Source organism: Hemiscyllium ocellatum, chromosome 3 (assembly GCF_020745735.1).
Source record: "Hemiscyllium ocellatum isolate sHemOce1 chromosome 3, sHemOce1.pat.X.cur, whole genome shotgun sequence".
NCBI lineage: Eukaryota > Metazoa > Chordata > Chondrichthyes > Orectolobiformes > Hemiscylliidae > Hemiscyllium > Hemiscyllium ocellatum.
Genome location: NC_083403.1, coordinates 119,335,958 through 119,359,637, shown reverse-complemented (window position 1 = coordinate 119,359,637; position 23,680 = coordinate 119,335,958).

Genomic DNA, 23,680 nt, shown 5'->3' with positions numbered 1-23,680 from the left:
ATACAACAATTCAAATGGATTTCTTGGAGGAGGATGCTACGATATAGTCTGCTGATTTTTTTAATTGTTGAACATGTGCTACTTTACAATATTCACTCAATAAAATGGATCAGCAAGGATGACAATCAATTTCAGATGTGCATGACTGAAGGATGGGAATATAATTGTACTGCACTAAAATCATCGGTCTCTATTTCTCAAATGGCATAGTTGCCCAGCCCAACATCAATAAAGTCATTCAAATCTACATTGCCGTCAATACATTTAATGCTCCAATAAGCAGCACTAAGAAAAGCTTGGAATACAAGAAGGAGAAAGTGATGACTGCAGATGCTGGAGATCAAATTCAAAATGTGTAGCGCTGGCAAAGCACAGCAAGTCAGGCAGCATCCAGGAAGCAGGAGAATTGATGTTTCTGGCATAAGCCCTTCATCAAGAATATGGGAGCAGGGGAAGGGGGCTGAGATATAAATAGGAGGGTGGGGGTGGGGAGGCTGGGGAATACAAGAAGTCCCTAGATCTTAAGACCTAGTGTCCAGGACCAAATGGCTTTCGGGCTATCAGGATGGAAAGGAGAGACGTGATGCTCAGGAAGCTGTGATTACTCAGTTTGGGCTTCTTGGTGGTCAAGCCACAAAGAGAGGGAGCAACTGTGTTACTGATTGGTGGAGAGCTTGATGTTGAAAGAATGTCATTGATGCAGGCTTCCTTTCCCACTTCCTCACCAGAGGTGTCACATTCCAAGCCTCCCTCATCTCCTGAACTCCTCGAAACAGCTTGAAAATTAAGGCCAGGTGAAAAACACTGCTAATGTGGAACTCCTCATCTTCTGCCTCAGAACACTTCAACCCCAGGGCATCAATGTGGACTTCAACAGTTTCCTCATTTCCCCTTCCCTCACCTCACCCTAGCTCCAACCTTCCAGCTCAGCACTGTCCTCATGACTTGTCCAGACTTGTCCGACCTGCCTAGCTCCTTTTCCACCTATCCACTCCACCCTCTCCTCCTTGACCTATCACCTTCATCCCCTCCCCCACTCACCCATTGTACTCTATGTTACTTTCTTCCCACCCCCACCCTCCTCTAGCTTATCTCTCCACGCTTCAGGCTCACTGCCTTTATTCCTGATGAAGGGCTTTTGCCCGAACCATTGATTTCACTGCACTTTGGATGCTGCCTGAACTGCTGTGCTCTTCCAGCACCACTGATCCAGAATCTTGTTTCCAGCATCTGCAGACATTGTTTTTACCTCGCTAATGTGGAACTGTTGACTTAAGGAGCTCAATTTGGGCAGTGGAGTTCAAGCCAATCTAGGTTGTCCCCATCCCAACGTAAAACTGCAGCAAGGTCAAAGTGGATGGCACAAAAGTGGGAAGGTCATCCAAGGAATATTAAGGGCCCTCCTGCCTGCAAATGTGCCAGTGGGAGAACATAAATTCTTCCTATGCTATCCAGTTATTAATAACATTATGTGTATTGGCTTTGTGTAAAATTCCTTTGCCTTTAATGATGGCAATAAACCTATTATTTTATGCAATAGTTTCTGATGTTACACAAGCTATATATTAATGACTCACACTTCATTTGCCTCCTGTGTTGGACAGTTTTATATAATCTTATGGTAGTTACTAATGCCCAAAGATCGTTTGAATTAATTTTAGTTAATGCCTACTTATGATACATCCTACCAAAATTATGGAACAACACATTGTGAAACACATAGGGTGCTACGGCTATTTTGCTTTGAATGCATGCTCCAACTAATTTCACAACCACCTCAGCCACATGAGTCGCATTTGTATTTGCTGATATCTTCAAAATTAAATACATGAGTAATGGGACTTAACTTTGGAGACAGCTAGGTTTACTGCACAAATAGGAGCATGAAGTTAGGAATTGAGTGAATAGTTTAAGTCTCAATAAATTCAAATTGACTGTGGGAGAATGTCAGTTGATAATGAAGCTAATCTCATCTGCCTGCAATATGTGAGGCATTGAAGAGAAACATGACATCCACAAATGAAATAGATAAATGTAGTCAACCTGAATTAAATCAATCAATTCACCCTTCAGTCAGTCTAGCCAGGAATGAATAAATGCAATATATGTACCCTGAGTAAAAGTGAATTGAGCTTTAGGAAGGCTGTATCAATCACAAATTTGTGACTTAATTTCCCCTAAATACATATAATGTAGCTTAGAGCAGAGCAAACTACTTGTGAACTACTTAAACAAATGGGCACAACAAATTAGGTAAAAGTCAATCACTGGGGACAACAAAATAGCCACAAACTAGTTAATTAGTCCTGTCATTTTCCATCTCCACAATGCCACGTCCCTTTCGAATAAAACAATATTATCATGACCTCGCTGTTGGCAACATAACTGTGGATTCATGAACACAATAATAAAAATTTAAATGAATCACAGGGATTGTTGGCCTTTAGTTTCAACTCATTTTTCCCAAAAGTAAAAACAGATGGAAATGCTCCTTCCGTACTGTAGCTGTGCAGTTGTACAACAACTGTTATGTGCCATGCAGGGAAAAAGAGGAAAGGTAGTTTGGATACAAGCATGGAGTGAAGACTGAAATCCCAAACTACAAATCAGATATATTAGGGGCAGCATTTCACAAGATGAAAAGTACAGGGAGATTTTAATCCAAATGTACAAGCTCTTTTACTGTAACAGTACAAAGCAGAATTGTTTGTCTGTAGGTACAGAAGGCGTAGAACTTATTTGACTCATGTATAACCCAGAGTGGATGTTTCACTGTAGAACTGTAACCTAAACATAGTACTGCAGGCCAGGTTCAGCTGTAATTGTGCAAATCACCAATTTTACAATTTAGGTCCTAAATAGAGAGCAATACAGGACTACATCTTTTCTTTTAGCCTTCAGATTGTTAAGATTTAGAAACTCAAACCACAATTAGGCCAGACCTCCCTCCAAACCTGCTTCACTATTTAAAGTTAGAGACAAAAAAAAACTGCAGATGCTAGAATCCCAGCCTCCTGCTGGTCTAACACTATTTTATATGACCATGTTTGATCTTCTCTCTCAATTCCTCTCCAAACCCCTTGATGCTTTTAAAATCTAAAATCCAACTCTTTCCTGAATATATTCACAACTTTGGCTTTCACAGTCTTCTGCGGTGGAAAGTTCTACAGGTTACTAGCCTTTGAGCGCAAAAATCTTACCTCATCTCAGACTTAAATCATTTATCTTGTATCCTGAGACAATATCTCCTGGTTCAAGATTCCCATCAGGGAAAAAGAAAATCCTTCTCACATCTAGTTTGATCCAATCTATTACAATTTTATAAATTTCTGTTGAATTTATCTTTCTCAGTTCTAGTGAATACCAGCCCCATCAAACCAATCTCTCATTATAGGACAGTTGTTGTGGTTGTGTTCGCCGAGCTGGGAATTTGTGTTGCCGACGTTTCGTCCCCAGTCTAGGTGACATCCTCAGTGCTTGGGAGCCTCCTGTGAAGCGCTTTTGTGATCTCTCCGGCATTTATTGTGGTTTGTCTCTGCCACTTCCGATTGTCAGTTCCAGCTGTCCGCTGCAGTGGCCGGTATATTGGGTCCAGATCGATGTGCTTGTTGATTGAATCAGTGGATGAGTGCCATGCCTTTAGGAATTCCCTGGCTGTTCTCTGTTTGGCTTGTCCTATAATAGTTGTGTTGTCCCAGTCAGCTGGAACTGACAACCGGAAGCGGCAGAGACAAACCACTATAAATGCCAGAGAAAAGATCACAAAAGCACTTCACAGGAGGCTCCCAAGCACTGAGGATGTCACCCAGACAGGGGACAAAACGTCTGCAACACAAATTCCCAGCTCGGTGAACACAACCACAACAACGAGCATCCGAGCTACAAATCTTCACACAAACTTTGAATTATAGGACAGTCCTGACATCCCTAGTATTAGCCTAGAGAAACTATGGAAAGTATATATTTTCTTATATAGCACAAAATTGCATGCAATACTCCAAGTGTGATCTTGCCATGGCACTAGCTAACTGCAGCAAGGTATCCCAACTTCTGAACTAAAATTATTTTTTAACAAATGTGAAGATGCCATTTGCCTTCTCAATTACTTGCTGTGCCTGCCTGTCTACTTTCATTGTCTGATGTACAAGGACACCCAGACCCCTTTGTGTAACCACATTCCCAAATATGTCACCAATTAAATACTAGCCTTCCTTTCTGTTTTTCATTCAAAGAACTAAAATGATTCAGCATAAACTAGCTAAAGCCAGCAGCAACAAAGTCAACACAAGTTCCTGTAAAACAATGGATTCTACAATCCACAGGGTATCATTGAATGCAGTTTTCCGATATGGATGTTTATTTTTATTCTTTTATGAGATGTGGGCAGCACGGTGGCACAGTGGTTAGCACTGCTGCCTCACAGCGCCTGAGACCCGAGTTCAATTCCCGACTCAGGTGACTGACTGTGTGGAGTTTGCACGTTCTCCCTGTGTCTGCGTGGGTTTCCTCCGGGTGCTCCGGTTTCCTCACACAGTCCAAAGATGTGCGGGTCAGGTGAATTGGCCATGCTAAATTGCCCGTAGTGTTAGGTAAGGGGTATGGGTGGGTTGCGTTTCGGCAGGTTGGTGTGGACTTGTTGGGCCGCAGGGCCTGTTTCCACACTGTAAGTAATCTAATCTTGCTAGTAGAACAACATTTATTGCCCTTTCCTAGTTACCCTTGAGAAGGTGTTAGTAAACTGCCTTTTTGAACTACTGCAGTCCATGTGCTGCATGATGACCCATAAGGCCACTAAAGAGGGAGCTCCAGGAATTTGACCCAGCAACACTGAAGAAATATCAATATTATTTCCAAATCAGAATGGTGAGTAGCTTAGAGTCAAACGTACAGGTGGTGATGTTTCCAAGTATTTGCTGCCAATGTTTTTCAAATGGTAGTGGCCATAGATTTGGAAAGTGCTACTAAGGAGCCTTTGTGAATTTCTGCAGTGCCCCTTGTATATGGTATACACTGCTGCCTCTGTGCATTGGTAGTGGAGTGTATGAAAGTTTGTGGATGCAGTGCTAATCAAGCAGGTTGCTTTGTCCTAGATGATGTCAAGCTTCTTGAATGTTGTTGGAGCTACATTCATCCAGGAAAGTGGGGAGCATTCCATCAAATTCCTGAATTGTGCCGTTTAGATGGCAGACAGGCTTAGGGGAGTCAGGATGTGAGTTACTCAGCAGAAGATTCCTAGCCTCTGACTGCTCTTGTGACCACTGTATTTATACGGCAAGTCCAGTTTGATGGTAACTCCTAATGGTGATAGTAGGACACTCAGTGATAGTAACAACATTAGACATCAAGGGGTGATGATTAGATTCTCTCATTGGAGATGATTGTTGCCTAGCACTTAGGTTACTTGCCACTTGTCAGCCAAGTCTGGATATTTTCCAGATCTTGCTACTTTTGAACATGGCTTGTTTCAGTATCTGAGGAGTTGTGAATGGTGCTCAACATTGTGCAATCATCAGTGAATATTCCCTCTTTACAACATGATGGAGTGTAGGACATGGAGAAAGCAACTGAAGATGTTTGGGCCTATGACACCAAACTGAGGAATGCCTGTAGAGATATCCTGAAGCTGAGAAGATTGATCTCCAAAAGCCACAACCATCGTCCTTTGTGCCAGGTATGATTCCCATTGACCCCAGTTAGGGTAGGTGTTCTGTACTTGGTCAGATGTGATCTTGATGTCAAGGCCAGTCATTTTCATCTTGCCTCAGAATTCAGGCTCTTTGTCTATGTTTTAACCAAAACTGTAATGATGTCAGGAGCTGAAGGTTCATGGCAGAACCCAAACTGGCCTATCTTCACCGTACATTTCTTCTAAGACAACATAATGTCATGTCATTCTTTGAAAGTAGCAGGGGATTGGACCAACCTTCATGAAAACCTTGAGGATAACATACTGCAATGTTTATGAGACAATTATACCTCCCTGTATAATACAACTGTCTGAAAAGTATTTTTTCTATTGGCACAAATCTACAACCAGGCATTTATGCATGGTTGAAGACCCATCACTGCTAATTCAAGCAAGCTCCATCTGAAGACTACATTTGTAACTACAACCTCTCACGATAACAGCAGGGTGGGCAGTCAAACGATGTTAAGGAATCAGTCAAAAGATAAATAATTCAAACTCTCTCGGGCAATCTCTTCAAATTAAGAGATTTGTTGAACAGATTTGATGAACAAATCAGCCTGTCATTCTCCAACAGCAAGTCACTCTGAGCACAATAAATAAACATATCCTTCTAACTCAAAACGCATGCAAGCAGACTTCTCCAATTCTAAACATATGAAATGCATATACAATTGAATATTAAAACAGATGTCAAAGTGACTTTTCTTTTGATCGAGTTTCAAAAGTGAGTGATTCAAGATTTAAGAATGGATTAATTGACAACAGTATTTTAGCATTATTATGAAGTTCAATATGTCTATAAGAAGAGCTCTGTGTTATTCCAATGAAACTTTGCACAAAAGATTAATATAAAGCTTGATGCTCAATTAAAAAAAAACACAATTTGTCATGTTAATACATTATGCTTAGGCAGCATGAGTTAATTCAATAAGTGCATTTTTCTTGCATAGGGGAAACTTGGATATAATTTTTCTGAAGCAAAACTACCATGTGTGAGCTTTCTGAAAGTAAAGCACAGAAAATGGCATGCACTATTGAGGACCATTCCTCTGTACGATGCAGAAAATCATTTAAGATTTGTTTAAATTTACTGCAGAAATCAGCTGACCATTCTTGGAACATGTTCTCCCGCATTTCGGAAACTGCCAACTTAATGGCTTAAAGGGGTTGAGCATGACAGCAGTTGCCATGCAGCCAGGGTATAAAATTCAGCTAAGCCCTCATCACATTGGCACGATCAGGAATATGACCAACAACAGGAGAAATCCTTCTGGAGGTGAATTAGTTCTAATCAGATCAGGCGTTCAGTCAGCAGAGTGTAATAACTGGAATAGCTATACAATATTAATCACACTGAATTGTTTTCAAGTTTAATTTTTGTTCATAAACCTGTCGGATTTGTGATGAAGTTATGTTAGTGGTAATTCCTAATTTCTCTGACATTATAAAGCCAGTAAAACAAGGAAGGTGAGCTCACTTCATTGGATTTTAATTGTTTTGGCTTTAATTCTGATATCAGAGTACATTCTACATGCACAAAATTGTGGAGAAGATTTTATCAAAAAACGTAACACTAATCGTAATCTGATGCCTCAGTGTGATCCAGGGGATCAGTGTAATGTTAATGTAATGACTTCCAAGTGGACAAGTGTTAGTTGGTTTACAATAGTCCAGATTAGGTCAGACAAAATTAGCTAGGATTTCAACCATACTGCTACCGAATAGGGCAAGTGTGGAAAGGTGCCATTACTTGTGATACTCTTGCAACAATACATTATTGGAACTTATAAATGAGGAACGGTTACTCAAGTAAGATATCAGGGCATGACCAAGGAAATAAACTCAAATTCTACAATCTAACTTCATACCTGACATTCCTCATCACTAAAATCATTCCTGAGAGACTTTTCTGCACTGCTTTGATGTCCTTGTTAAAGTGCAATATCCAGAACTGGATATAATTCTCCAGCTGAAGCTGAACTAGTTTCCGGTACAAATTCAGCATCCCGTGCCTGTCTTGGACTCTATCCTCTCCATTTCCATGATGCCTGTGAACTCCACACCTAATTCAAGCTGAGAAAGGTGACCCTGCAACTGAGTATGACATTTCTGGGTATCTAGCCACCAATACCCTTGCTGTCATCCCTGTGCCCTTACCACGATGTAGTGGAAAGGCAAGGAAAAGGTCACATAGGTAACACTAGTGACACTTCATTACACATAGAATATTGTAAATATATTGGCACTCCAAGTCATCAGCTGTCTTATTAATTGCAGTTTTAGCTGCAACTACCAGATTACATGATCTGAAAATAAATAATCGAAATGCAAATGGTAACAAACGACTTTCTGGACTGTGATCCAGAGATAGAATGGCAAACCCAGGCTATTATTCTAGGTGGCTCCTCAACCTCATGTCCCTTTCTCTATTGCAATCCCTGACAATTCCAGCAGTTTTGAGTCTCCATGTCTTCTCACCCAACTATTTTATTTGACTATTCATCTCTCCAAATCACTCCCTGAGCCACAGACTTAATGGTTAGTAATGCCTATCTTGATTCATATTCCCTCCCATCAAAACCAAGGTAATGGTGATTATTGATGACCTACTTCTTGATGGATCCTGTGCTCCTCTGGGTCATAATAGCTCACACCCTTAAAGTATCCATCTTCAAGTGATGTTTTCTCTTCTGCATCCCAGTGAGCTGGCTGCAATCCTCACAATTGACTTCCCCAACACAGCACTGTCCCTTTCACAGTTGGTGCACAGATCCTCAGGAACAACCCTTGCCCAATCTCCAGACCGATGTGACCCCTGTCTGGTTTTATGTGCAGCTCTGACTTACTAATCATCCTTGAACTGGTTAGACTAGACCTGCTGGACAGGCTGTGGTCCAATTCCCAACCGGAAGGACATGGATCCTTAAACTGGTTTCACCAAGTGGCCAACTGAGTGTGGCCATTTCCCCCTGGACTGAGATCGAATGATATTCTCAACTGAGTATGGCAGCACTGCCTGACTGACCAGACTCTGCCTTGACCAAACTAAAGACTACTCGATTTAAACTCTCAGACATGGCAATTTAGTTGAAATATATGCAAAATGTTTGCTATGAAAGCAGTTGGCTTGAGCTGTTGGAGTGAGATTGACATAGCCTGATGTATTTGCCCTCTTGACTGATCAATGTTGTTTGGATCTCTGTCTACGTTCCATGCCATGCATTACTAAACCACCATGAGTTGTTGAGTTCTGAACAAAGCAACATTGTGCCAAAGGTAAGGTAGAGATGCTGTGATCCTCCAAGGAAGTGCAAAGTGAATGGGCACCAACAAAGCAAGTGAAAAGCCCTGAGGAGCATCCTTTATCTGAATCATGAAAAGGGTACCTATCACTGTATTCTCAGCAGTTTGAAACAACATTGCAATGTGAGGTATCAGTGAGCAATAAAGTGCAATAGTGAAGTGCTGAAGTGTCTTGTGAGTTAATCTGAGATGTGACATATTGATGTAATGGGCTGGTGCTGGCTGATGCTTATTTACATGGACATAAGGTGGGAGTGGTTCCAACCCAAGGAGCATGCCTGGAGATGTTAGGGCATGATGGCCAATGTAGAGGCCAGGTGGAGATGCTGGTGAGTTGCAGTTGCCAGTTGTCTACTGAGAGTTTTAAATCAATAACTGACACTGTTTGGTTTCTCACCAGTACCTGAAAGAATACAAACGCACAAATGCATGAGGGAAGATTAAATAAAATAAAATGACAATGCAAGCAAATATATTCTAATGAGATTCTCATCTAATCTTCAAAACCTTAAGGAGAAAATTGACTCAATCCTTTGATATTGAGCATCTCATTTTTTCCTTCTCATTGTATTCTCCATAGTTATTTACTCAGATGCTGTACAATGTTTGCCCAACTGATTTTCCCACTGTTAATGCAGAGTGGTGTCTACTTTTAACAATCCAAAAAATGGCTCCTCCAAGAAGGGCATTCTCCCAAAGAGTTCCTGGAATCTTTCTAATAGCACACCCTACTTCTGCTAATAACTCTAGTAGCTTTGTTTTTTACTCCTGTGTAAAGCCCAGATGTAAAGTTGTGTGCACCTCACTATTGCCAATTGGAATTGGTGGAAGATTACCTCCTTGATCTAGTGATGTACAGAGGAAGCTGATTTTGTGGGGCAATTCCACTATTGGGGTTCCTTTAGTATTCTGGTGACACTGGAGAAGCTATCTGTTGTTTTGAAAATTCATAACTTTGTTTCATTACAATCCTGTGTGGCACCTCAGAGATTTTGTTACATTAATGACTCCATTTAGTTGCAAATTATAGTTCTTTATGCTGATAAATATGGCAATTCTACTTGAAATTGCTTTTCTCTTCTTTTTAGTTTAACCCAAGGTGAAAATGTTACAGACAATACATTATTTACCAATGGAAATGAGGACATGGCCTCAAATGGTTATGGAATAATCTATTCTTGAGCAAGACCTGTTGTGACACCAGTTGATGACACTACTGGGGAAGTCAGATTCCTGAGTCAAATCTGGCATGAAAGATCATAATTTACTTCTTGTAGTTTGTCATGTGAACATATTAACACAAAACTGCAGATATTTTTCAAACAAAATACCATAAGTTTATCACAAAAGAAAGAAAACAAACCAATCAATATTAATATAGAATACAGTTTAGAAAGATATTAACACAAACATCAAATCAAAGTTCCAATCAGCTTCCAAATAATTTGTTAATGAAAAGACAAACAACATTTTGAATGTATCCAGTATGAATTCTTGTTCCATCTCTCAATGAGGGGGGAATAACTAGTTTACTCACCAAATAAATCAGTCTCCATTGTAACCAGTTACATTATTTTTAGAAGAGAATAACTTTTTAAAAATATGTTTTCATAATTTGGCTTATTTACATAATTATTCTTATCTACAGACTTATTTATTTGTAGTAGCTCAATGTTGTTTCTAGTTCTTTAACAAAACTACAGATGTTGATCAAACACTTTAATATCCTTCATGAAATCATTAAGGGTTACTGTAAAGAGCCTTCATGCTTTTCCTGACTATTGGCAGAGCAATCCAACACATATAACCCATCACACTGCCTTATCCAAAAAGTATCTTCCTTTGTTTCACATATGTACACAACTTTCCCACAAAATGCAATGTTTTCTGCCTGAGGCAAAGCATTTTATGTTCCAACTAAAATTTCTTTTGTTCTCACACTCATTGTTATAATTCTTGAGGCATTCTTTATATTTTACAGCAAACATAATTGTATTGGGATGCTTTGAAATTCAACCACATTTGTTGCAATCCTTCTGTGTAAAAAGTTAAGAGTATTCATAATTTGCAGATTTCAGCCTGTCAAAGCCAGAGGTCACTATTTCATGCCTTTTAGTTTGACTGAAGATGAAAACATTACAAACAACACAATGCCTACCAATGGAAATCAGGACATGGCCTTAAATAGGCATACAATAATCTATTCAGGAATAATGCCTATTATAATGGTTTGATAGATCATATGTTTACTTTTCTAGTTAGTTAATGTTGTGGTTTGTCATGTCAACATATTCACACAAGGCTGCAGGTTTTTTTTTAAATCAAAATATCATAAGTTTATTACACAATAGAAAGAAAACAGCCAACAACACAGACATACAATGCCATCTGGAAATATCTTAACACAAGCATCAAAAGAAAATTTCAGCCTAGTTTCTAACATGATCTATTACAGAAACTCAAGTCCAGACAAATCACACTTCTATCTCAACCATTTAAGTTTCTACTTAAATGATTCTTTCTGGTCAAGATGGATGCAGAATAGGACATTCCAACTGGATCTCCTCCACTCCTTCGGTTTCCTTGTCTTTCTCTCCCCCTTTGGTCTCTCGGTGGCTCTCAAACAGGGTTCTAATGGTGAGTTCCCAGCCTAGTCTCTTGGCGGTATGTCTCTTGGTGTCTCATGGTGGTCTCTAGGCTTAGCATAAAAATGAATCTTGCCCAGGCTTGTTCTCGAGGCACCGGATGAGATCAGAGAATTGGTGGTTTCTGCAGTAGCGATAGTATCAGCGATGGCGGTGTCGAGGAGAGCAAAGCGAGATAAGTGGAGGACTCAAAGACTGTTGAACCTTTAACAATTTAACTAGTTTAAACTACAAAAGGCTTTAATGTAAACTATTACTTATTTCTTTACTTTTCTACTCTTCTATAAAGTAATGCTTAACATTTTAACTATCATTTCTCTCTCTACTTCATACCTAAACTTTTGTTATACTGAGGTATCTTGGGACCTAAGATGATGCCATGCATGGCAACATCATATAATTTTCACTTCTGTACTTGAGTACAAGTGACAATAAAATTTAAAATTTAAACATCTAAATTGAAGTTTATCTTACATGGACTGCAGAGACAACTTTATGATGATTTTCCAGTCAGTGGCATGAACCTTTCACAAGGCTCAGAAACTAAAGTTGAACTGCATGCAAAATGAAAGTTTTCACTGTACTTAGGTACACATGACAGTCATAAAATCAAATAAAACATAAACGTTTTCGATTCTTAAAAGTTGAAAACTTCTCATCAAGCTCTCCCAGCTGGAAGCTTCACTGATAGAAATCACTTCAGCTGAAATGCCTCGTTCACCCAAACTGCAATATACATTCATTTCTTCTGAACCAAACTAAGAAATGTGAGTCTTCTGCTCTGAAATCAAAACCAAACAAGTGGATTTGTTCTGTTTACTTGGTCTCTCATCAACTCACCAGCTTACACATCGTATCCATTAACACTACAGCAGTTTGCTCAACGACTTGAATGTAGTTGCATGCTTTGTTAGCAATGAAGTATTTAGCTCACTGTTCCAGAATGACTTTCTGACATCTTTTCAAAAAAAATTCAAAGGTCTGACAAAAATCTGATTGTCTCTACTTTCATATCCAACTTACATAAATGATAATAGGCTATATTCCTTTCATCATACTCAACAAAGGATACAATCATCATATAATTGTCCATCATTATTAGAGTTGTCATTGTTTCATTCATGTACTTCCACCAAATAAGAATTAAATTTCAATAGTGAATGGGCACTTAGAAATTGCATAACATCATTAATAAAACTAGATCATTTTGGTTATATAATAGTTCTTAATATACAAGCATACTAATTGGAAGCAGAAATAAGCCTTCTCATGCATGTTTTGCTATTTAACAAGATCACATTTGATTTGATTGTGGCCCCAGTTCCATTTGATCTTCAAATCCAATATTATTCCTAATTTATTCATGGGATGTGGGCTCTGTTGGCTGAGGCAGCATTTATTATACATTTCAACTTATTCTTAAGATGGTGCTGGTGAGCTGCTTTCTTGAACTGCTGTAGTTCATTTGGTGTAGGTAGACCCGTAATTTATCATTTGGAAGGGAATTACAGGATTCTGATCCAACGATACTGTAGGAACATTCATAAATTTCCAAGGCTAGATGGTGAGTTCCTTGGAGGGGAACTATCATGTCTTTATGTTCCTATGTATCTGCTGCCATTGTCCTTCTAAAAAATCCATGATATTTTGTTTTTTGAATGACCGCACAGCTGGTTTTCAAACAACCAAATCTGGGTACATTAATAATGGAACAGGGGAGGTGCTAGCGTGTTAGTGTTGTTGCACTAATGACAAATTCATAGGGTGAGCACATTTATCCTATTTATCCTATCCATGCCCCTCATAATTTTGTAAACCTCTATAAGTTACCCCTCAGCTTCCAGGGAAAACAGCCCCAGTCTGTTCAGGCTCTCCCCATAGCTCAAATCCTCCAACCCTGGTGACATCCTTGTAAATCTTTTCTGAACCCTTTCAAGTTTCATAACATCTTTCCAATAGGAAGGAGACCAGAATTGCACACAATATTCCAACAGTGGCCTAACCAATGTCCTGTACAGCCGCAACATGACCTCCCAACTCCTGTACTCAATACTCTGACCAAGAAAGGAAAGCAGACCAAACGCCTTCTTCACTATCCTATCTACCTGCAATTCCACTTTCAAAGAGATATGAACCTGCACTCCAAGGTCTCTTTGTTCAGATACACTCCCTAGGACCTTACCATTAAGTGTATAAATCCTGCTAAGATTTACTTTCCCAAAATGCAGTACCTCGCATTTATCTGAATTAAACTCCATCTGCCACTTCTCAACCCATTGGCCTATCTGGTCCAGATCCTGTTGTAATCTGAGGAACTCACTTCGTTATCCACTACACCTCCAATTTTGGTGTCATCTGCAAACTTACTAACTGTACCTCTTATGCACGCATCCACATCATTTATGTAAATGACAAAAAGTAGAGGACCCAGCACCGATCCTTGTGACACTCCACTGGTCACAGACCTCCAGTCTGAAAAACAACCCTCCACCACCACCCTCTGTCTTCTACCTTTGAGCCAGTTCTGTATCCAAATGTCTAGTTCTTCCTGTGTTCCATGAGATCTAATCTTGTTAATCAGTCTCCCATGGGGAACCTTGTCGAATGCCTTACTGAACTCCATATAGATCACATCTACTGCTCTGCCCTCATCAATCTTCTTTGTCACTTCTTCAAAAAACTCAATCAAGTTTGTGAGACATGATTTCCCACGCACAAAGCCATGTTAACTATCCCGAATCAGTCCTTGCCTTTCCAAACACATGTACATCCTGTCCCTCAGGATTCCCTCCAACAACTTGTCCACCACTGAGGTCAGGCTCACTGGTGTATAGTTCCCTAGCTTGTCTTTACCACCCTTCTTAAACAGTGGCACCACGTTTGCTAACCTCCAGTCTTCCGGCACCTCACCTGTGACTATCGATGATAAAATATTTCAGCAAGAGGCCCAGCAATCACTTCTCCAGCTTCCCACAGAGTTGTCGGGTTCATCTGATCAAGTCCTGGGGATTTACCCACCTTTATGCATTTCAAGATATCCAGCACTTCCTCCTTTGTAATCTGGACATTTTGCAAGATCTATTTCCCTACAGTCTATATCTTCCATATCCTTTTCCACAGTAAATACTGATGCAAAATATTCATTTAGTACCTCTACCATTTTCTGTGGCTCCATGCAAAGGCCACCTTGCTGATCTTTGAGGGGCCCTATTTCTCCCAAGTTACCCTTTTGTCCTTAATGTATTTGTAAAAAAACTTTGGATTCTCCTTAATTCTGTTTGTCAAAGCTATCTCATGACCCCTTTTTGCCCTCCTGATTTCCCTCTTAAGTATACTTCTACTTTCTTTATACTCTTCTAAGGATTCACTTGATCTATCCTGTCTATACCTGACATATGCTTCCTTCTTTTTCTTAACCAAACCCTCAATTTCTTGAGTCATCCAGCATTCCCTATACCTACCAGCCTTCCCTTTCACCCTGACAGAAATATACTGTCTCTGGATTCTTGTTATCTCATTTCTGAAAGCTTCCTATTTTCCAGCCATCCCTTTACCTGCGAACATCTCCCTCCAATCGGCTTTCGCAATTTCTTGACTTATACCGCCAAAATTGACCTTTCTCCAATTTAGAAATTCAAAGTTTAGATCTGGTCTATCCTTTTCCATCACTATTTTAAAACGAATAGAATTATGGTCGCTGGCCCCAAAGTGCTCCCCCACTGACACCTCAGTCACATCCCCTGCCTTATTTCCCAAGATTAGGTCAAGTTTTGCATCTTCTCTAGTAGGTACATCCACATACTGACTCAGAAAATTGGCTTGTACGCACTTAAGAAATTCCTCTTAACACTATGGTGGTCCCAGATGATATTTGGAAAGTTAAAATCCCCTACCATAACTACCCTTTTATTCTTACAGACAGCTAAGATCTCCTTACAAATTTGTTTCTCAATTTCCCTCTGACTACTGGTGGGTCTATAATACAATCCCAGTAAGGTGATCATCCCTTTTTTTTTACTTCTCAGTTCCACCTAAATAAATTCCCTGGATGTGTTTCCGGGAATATTCTCCCTCAGCATAGCTGTAATGCTGTCCCTTATCAAAAATGCCACTCCCCCTCCTCTCTTGCCTCCCTTTCTATCCTTCCTGTAGCATTTTATCCTGGAACATTAAGCTGCCAGTCCTGTCCATCCCTGAGCCATGTTTCTGTAATTGCTATGATATCCCAGTCCCATGTTCCTAACCATAAGACCATAAGATATAGGAGTGGAAGTAAGGCCATTCAGCCCATTGAGTCCACTCGCCATTCAATCATAGCTGATGGGCCCTTAATTCCTTGCGACATTCCTTGTGAACCATGCCCTGAGTTCATCTGCCTTCCCTGTTAGGCCCCTTGCATTGAAATAAATGCATTTTAATTTATTAGTCCTACCTTGTCCCTACCTGCCCTGACTATTGACTCATTTCTGTTCTCAACAGTACCAGTCTCAGATTGATCTCTTTCCTCACTATCTCCCTGGGTCCCACCCCCCTACCTTACTAGTTTAAATCCTCCCAAGCAGTTCTAGCAAATTTCCCTGCTAGTGTTAGTCCCCTTCCAATTTAGGTGCAATCCGTCCTTCTTGTACAGATCACTTCTACCCCAAAAGAGCTTCCAATGATCCAAAAATGTGAATCCTTCTCACATACACCAGCTCCTCAGCCATGCGTTCATCTGCTCTGTCCTCCTATTCCTGCCCTCACTAGCTCATAGCACTGGGAGTAATCCAAATATTACTACCCTTGAGGACCTCCTTTTTAAATTTCTGCCAAGCTCTGTGCAATTTCCCTTCAGAATCTCAACCTTATCCCTTCCTGTATCGTTGGTTCCAATGTGGACAATGACCTCTTGCTGGCCCCTCTTCCCATGAGAACATTCTGCACCCTCTTGAGACATCGTTGATCCTGCCACCAGGGAAACAACACATCATTCTGCTTTTTGTCTGCTGGCCACAGAAATGTCTGTCTGTACCTCAGACTACAGAATCCCCTAAAACATTTGATCTTTTGGAAGCCGACATACTCCTCGTTACATTAGAGCCAGTCTCAATACCAGAAACTTGGCTTTCGTGCTACTTTCCCCTGAGAATCCATCACCCCCTACATTTTCCAAAACAGCATACTATTTAAAATGGGTATATCCACAAAAGACTCCTACTCTGGGTGCCTACTGCTCTTACCCTTCCTGGAGTTAACCCATCTCTGAGACTTTTCCCCCTTCCTATAATTGTCATCCATCACATACTGTTGCTGTTGCAAATTCCTCATCACTTCTATCTATCTCTCCAACCGATCCACTCTATCTGATAAGATTCGCATCCAACAGCATTTATGGCAGATAAAATCTGCAGGAACCCTTAAACTCTCTTTAAACTCCCACATCTGACAAGAAGTACATATCACTGCAAAGGCCATTTTTGCCCCTTCACAATCTGCAGACCCAGAAAATAACACCATCTTATTTCCCTACAAACACTGCCCCAGATTAAACTAATATATTTTAAGTTTAATCAAGAGACTTATCTCCAAAAACATTTAATTAAGAAATAACCCACTGTACTAACTAATACAGCATTTCTCTTGGACAGACTTAAAGCAACAATTAACTTATCTGATTCTGTGTTGTGAACTTTGCCCAACAGTTCCTCCAAGATTAGTTATAAAATTCACTATTTGTTAATTTTCCCAGATGCACTCCGGTGTCCAGCGGCACATGAATTCAAAAACAGCAAAGGCAGTAACTGTGCAGGTTTGTCCGTTTGTGTGTTCGTTCGTTCGTTTGTTCGTTCGTTTTCTCTCTCTCTCTCTCTCTCTCTCTCGCCTGCTCTGTCCTCACCATGTGCTTCCTTTATCTGCTTTTCTCCCTTTTAAAGCTGCTGTTGTTTTGACTTTTTTTTCCCAAAGTTCCAAAACAATGCAACAGCATATAAAACAGTAATTGCTGCTCCTGGAATTCGAGGAAATCACCTTTAGCACCTAAAATACCTCAAAAAAAGGAGCAGTTCTTACAGCCAGAAATTATTCCTGTCCGCCATTTTGGATTATGCAGAATCCTCCATTGTCCATCCTTAGTTATCCTTTCCAATACAATATTCTTCCAAATGCAATCTACCGCCTCAAAGACACATCAATATTTCTTTTTCAAATAATTCAAAAGACTAATTTAGTGACTTTGGAGAAAAGATTGGCAGATGAAAAAATGCTTGTTATGTTTCTCATGAGCATGAGTTGTTTTGTGAATTGTGATTATGTGGATATTTTGCTGAATTTCTCCTTGAAGTTACACGAATCAAGAATTGAACAGAGTCTTATCTGAAATGCAAAACACTGATATGTTTGAACAGTTGTAAAATGATGGTGAATTGACATCATATCTTTAAGACAATTACTTTTTATAGGAAGAATTCAGAATGATAATCATATCAGTATGGGAAGAATTACATGTTGCAGCACCTTGGACAGTGGCATTTTGGATTTGACTTGTAACAAGGAGCCCCATTGTTGAAGCCAAGCATTTCATGACAGACATTGTTAGCTAAGACTTCTTGCTGCATGGTACCACTTGAAAATAATGGAATGGAAATGCAAGCTGGTAACAAGTTCAAGGGCGTAACCATGATCTTAGGAAATGGCAAGATCAACATGATATCCCCTTGAACTGTTAGATTTAAAAATTGAGGGGTAAAAAACAGAGAAGGAAAGGGAATTGCTGATTTGTTTTGAGTTAATTCTTATGATTCTGAAGGGACTTAACAGGGTAAATGCTGAGGTTGTTTCCACCTGTCATTGACTTAAAAACACAAGCACAGAGTTTCACAGTAAGAGTCTAATCATTTAGGACCGATATGAGGAGGAAGTTCTTCACTCAAAGAGCTGTGGATATTCAGAATTCTCAAAGGGTTGTGAGTCAGCATTATTTAATACAGTTAAGCCTGGGATAGACAGATGCTTGGTCTCTCAGGGAATCTAAGTAATATTGGAATGTGTGGGAAAGTGGAACTGATCTCCAAGATTAGCCTTGATCATCTTGATTGGTGAAGCAGACACAAAGGGATTAGTGATATACTGCTGCGCTTAGAGTCATAGAGATATACAGCATGGAAACAGACCCTTTGGTCCAACCCATCCATGCTGACCAGGTATCCCAACCCAATCTAGTCCCACCTGCCAGCCCCCGGCCCATATCCCTCCAAACCCTTCCTATTCATATACCCATCCAAATGCCTTTTAAATGATGCAATTGTACCAGCCTCCACCACTTCCTCTGGCAGCAGTTTTTTTTATTCTTATAATGTGGAAGTCATGTACAAAAGGACAATTTCTCTTCACTGACTAATCGCTGGCTCTCCTCTGGAGTATTAGTCCAGTAGCGATGTTACCTCTAAGTGCTGAAAGGGAAAAAACGAGTTGGAAAGAACGATTGGATTAAATAACATAACAAAGTGGTAGAAAGAAATAGGCACATCAAGAAAAGTTCAAAAGATTGAGATTACCACGGCATATTTATCACAGGCACCTCTAACCAAAGCACTTTCTTCAGCAAATGCTGATTAAGTTTATAAATCAACAAATGCATTTTTAAATGGCTATTTGTATAAAATATATTTGAATGATGTGAAGTTACAAATTAATGCCTGTGATCACAAAAATTTGATGTATTTCAGTAACATCCATCAATGACCATTTTAATACTCAGTTACATATTTGTCAGTTTATCTCCTAAATCACATTAAATTCCATTCATCCATGTTATCTGTTCACCCAACCTCACTAACTTCCAATCTACCAACAAGATCAATTTTACATTCTTGATTCTTTTAAATTCCTTAATTTCTCCCTAGATCCAAAACCTCCTACTGACCTAAAAAAAACTTCAAGAAGATTCTAACAGTCTGAGTTTGACCTTTTGTAAAAGTTCCTTATTCCTTCATCATTGGTAACAGTATTTATCTGTAGAGGTGCTGTACCCTCAAAAAGGAACAGGCCACTCTACCTCTTCAGCCTGTTATACCTGTCACTCAAGAATATTTATTTCTCATCAAGATCTTTACTCAGTTTGCCTAACTAGGCTGTATATCCCTTAAATTACTAAATGAGATCATTCAAGAAGGTAGCTCATCATGAGCCTCTCGAGGGCAATCAGGGATGGGAAAACAAATCCGGGCCTAGTCAGCAATACTCAAGTCCTATTTAATAATGAAAAAAAGAATCCTGTCAATCTCAGACTTAACATTATTAACTGTGTAAGCATCTATTGATTTTTTTTTAAGAGCTGCACACTTTACTTCATACCCTTTCACACCTCCAAAGCCAATCACCTAGTATCTACTCTGGCTATATGGAGCCACATGGAGATTTTTTTAAAAAGCTAAGAATTTAATAGATAACTCACTCTCACAGATTTGATTTGAAAAAGCCTATTCATAAAATCCATTCAAAACTTCCAAATTGAAAATGGTTAATCTCATTTCAAAGAAACAAATTCTAATTCAGATTCCATACAAAATATATTTAGAAACCCCAGAAATTATTGTAAAGTTTGAAACTCAGCCAAGTATTCATACTGATTAAATGATAGCCTATGAAGAAACATCAAGAAATAGTTCTATTGAAACTAAATGCTACACCTGTCATTCAAAGGTAAAGTCTAGTAAAGTGTTTTTACATTGCCACTGGTACCAGCAGCTTGTCAGTTTAAAGAGAAAATATTTTTTAAAAACCCAGATCATGAAAGTTATCAAGTGTGTTTATGACTACTCCATCGATTTGTGACTCACAAACTGTGGTTGAGGTCCATGGACCATCCAAAGTTAGGTCTGTCAAACTCATCCCTGAGTTTAAATAATCCTTCTGATTTCGGGATTCCTTCCATATGAATATGCCCACCTATCTTTACCTCCTGGCAAAAATTAGATTTATCGCAAATCCAAGTGAAACTTTGGTATCCAGCTCCAACAAGGGTTCCGAAATGTTTTCCCTTCTGTAAGAGTCCAAATCATTCATTCCCAACAAGAATTTCCCAAGCCTTCAGTGGCATAGGCAATGGCAGGAAACTTGGGATAACATGACAAGAATGGAAAAATGAGATTTTCAATGTCAAGAAAAGAAAAATTTGATTTCCCCTTAAAGTTTCAATATTTGGTTAAAAATCTCTCTAATGAGCAGCCAACACCCTATTTGCATGCATTAGTATCTCATTATTAGCCAAGTCATCAGATTTCTACACACACAGCCAGAAGTCAGGCAATACTGATAACTTTGGTGGACTCATCCAACCTCTAAGCTAGCTTGCTGAGTTTTGTTGATAACCTAACTGCTGCTTCTGCACTTGTCTCTGCATTTGCATGAAGTTATAAATGGCTCATACAATGGGCTCCCCTTCTGTCTTTATCTAGAAAAAAAACCCACTGAGGTGAAAGTTTCTGAGCTGGTGAGAACGCAAAGAAAAAGTCTTGGTGCTTCCTCAAATAAATCTGTGGCTCTTTCCTCAGAGTTGGAAAAGGTGCTGATGGCTGGAGGGGCTAATGGTGAGAAGGATTGGTTTCTTCCTTGCAGAGGTTGTGTGAGAGATGCTGGTACCTGCACAAGACAAGAGAGAATAGTTGCAAACTAGGAGTTGAAGTTTGGGATGTTATGAGTACATTCACAGCTGTGGTATTTGGACAGCTGAATACCACACATCACACTGAAACGTCATTATTTGCCGCCATACGCAGGTCTCAGAATCTCTCCAAGAGCAGCCTTTATTCTGAATAGTTAATTCAAGAACCTTCTCCATGTCTGGGGTGAGGAGGCGAATGGGATGATGACACTGTCACCATCTTTGCCTTTTCTGAGCTACTATGAGACATTTCCTTCTACAACGAGACAACAGGAGAGATTGAGTGCATTGAAAGTGGGTGGCACAGCTGTTAGCTCTGGTGCAGAAGCAGAACAGCTGGTGAGGTAATGTGGGAGAGTGAGTAGGAAACACGGAGGACAGGGAGTAGTTTAAGAGGGTGAAGTGAGTAACAGCCAATGAGAGAAGCTGCTTGTTGCAGGAATGAGAGTGGTAGACCACTAGCCTTGGTGAAAAATCTGTGCAGTGTGAAGTAGCAAAGAGAAGGTGATGGCATTTACTTTTGCAGAACACACAATGTCATTTACCTTCTTATGACATTGCCAGGCATTTCTTCTGACTGTGTGAATGGCCCTTTATTTCTCCCTCCACATCTGTCGTTGGCCTGGTTGAATATTTCCAACATTTCCATGTTCAGCCTCCATTCTACTTTTCATGCATTTTCTTCTTCTGTACAGTTTACTACTGATCAGTGTTCCAAGTTTATACTTACTGTCTGTCAGAGTGGGCTGATATCAACCTGGATAGCTTAGTGAAGCCAGAGTTGGCCTCACTGTCATCATGTGAGGGGAAAAAGCAAGACAGTTCCTCATCCCAACAAACCATACTTTGCAAGTTAACATGAATACATGGACAGTGAAGATAGGATTAGATTTAGCTGAAATATTCATCACAACTAAATAGCCTGCTAATTGTCAACACTTGGTTCACATACAAGGAAAAGCCACTTGTGAAAGGTCAACTAGGGGCCAGCTTGTATCTGTGTATTTGTATCCCATTATGAATGAATGGCTTCAGGAAAGGTGGTGGACCACATTGATAATGCAACAGATAACCTCAAGTTATTGTATAACAATGGAAAGATTACTGAATGCCTAAATTGATTATGAAAGAAAATATTAAAGAAAAGAGCATCTGGGCTAATATGCCCTGTCCTTTTGAGCAGAAGAGACCACTTGTGATGATTACATTATGTGACAGAAAGACTCCCCCTCTACATGCTTGATGTAGCAGCAGTGTATGCTGACACAAACTGTGTAGTACTCCGAGGATAATTTTAGCAGCTATCTTCCAATAGAGAATGGAAGTGATGCTTTCCCATTATATCCACATCTATTCATAGCCTTTAGTGCTTCACTGCTAATATTATATTCAACTGAACGTCCTCAGGAAAGAACTTCAATCAGTAAATGGATCATGCAGTAATGTAGTGGAAGCGAAGTAGTATTTGCAATGCATTCACTTAAGAGGGTTTTCTATGACATCTATATTTTGTTTAGATATATAAAATTATTAAACCATAAAAATATCAATACTGTCACTGGCTTTTAAAATACTTATTTATTTTATGATTTGGAGATGCCGGTGTTGGACTGGGGTGTACAAAGTTAAAAAGCACACAACACCAGGTTATAGTCCAACAGGTTTAATTGGAAGCACACTAGCTTTCGGAGCGACGCTCCTTCATCAGGTGATAGTGGAGGGCTCGATCGTAACACAGAATTTATAGCAAAATTTACAGTGTGATGTAACTGAAATTATACATTGAAAAATTGATTGTCTGTTAAGCCTTTCATCTGTTAGAATACAGAGATAGTTTCACTTCTTTCATGTGTAAATCACAAAACCTTTTTTTAAAAGTTGCATTCTCGGGTTAGTTGTTAACAGTTAACAGCTATCACCATTGTTGACAGCTAACCTGAGAATGCAACTTTTAAAAAAAGGTTTTGTGATTTACACATGAAAGAAGTGAAACTATCACTGTATTCTAACAGATGAAAGGCTTAACAGACAATCAATTTTTCAATGTATAATTTCAGTTGCATCACACTGCAAATTTTTGCTATAAATTCTGTGTTACGATCGAGCCCTCCACTATCACCTGATGAAGGAGCATCGCTCCGAAAGCTAGTGTGCTTCCAATTAAAACTCTTGGACTATAACCTGGTGTTGTGTGATTTTTAACTTTATTTATTTTAGTTATTTATCTACTTTGTGTAGATCTCCTGACCACTGATTATAATGATCAGGCCTTATATATGACAATAAATATTGCATAAAAGCATTGAGCAATATGCCCTTGACCACCTACCCTTCACCACCCCCCAGCGCAGCATAGTGTGGGTCAGAGTAGCTGTGTACATTGGATGGACAGCTACACATTTT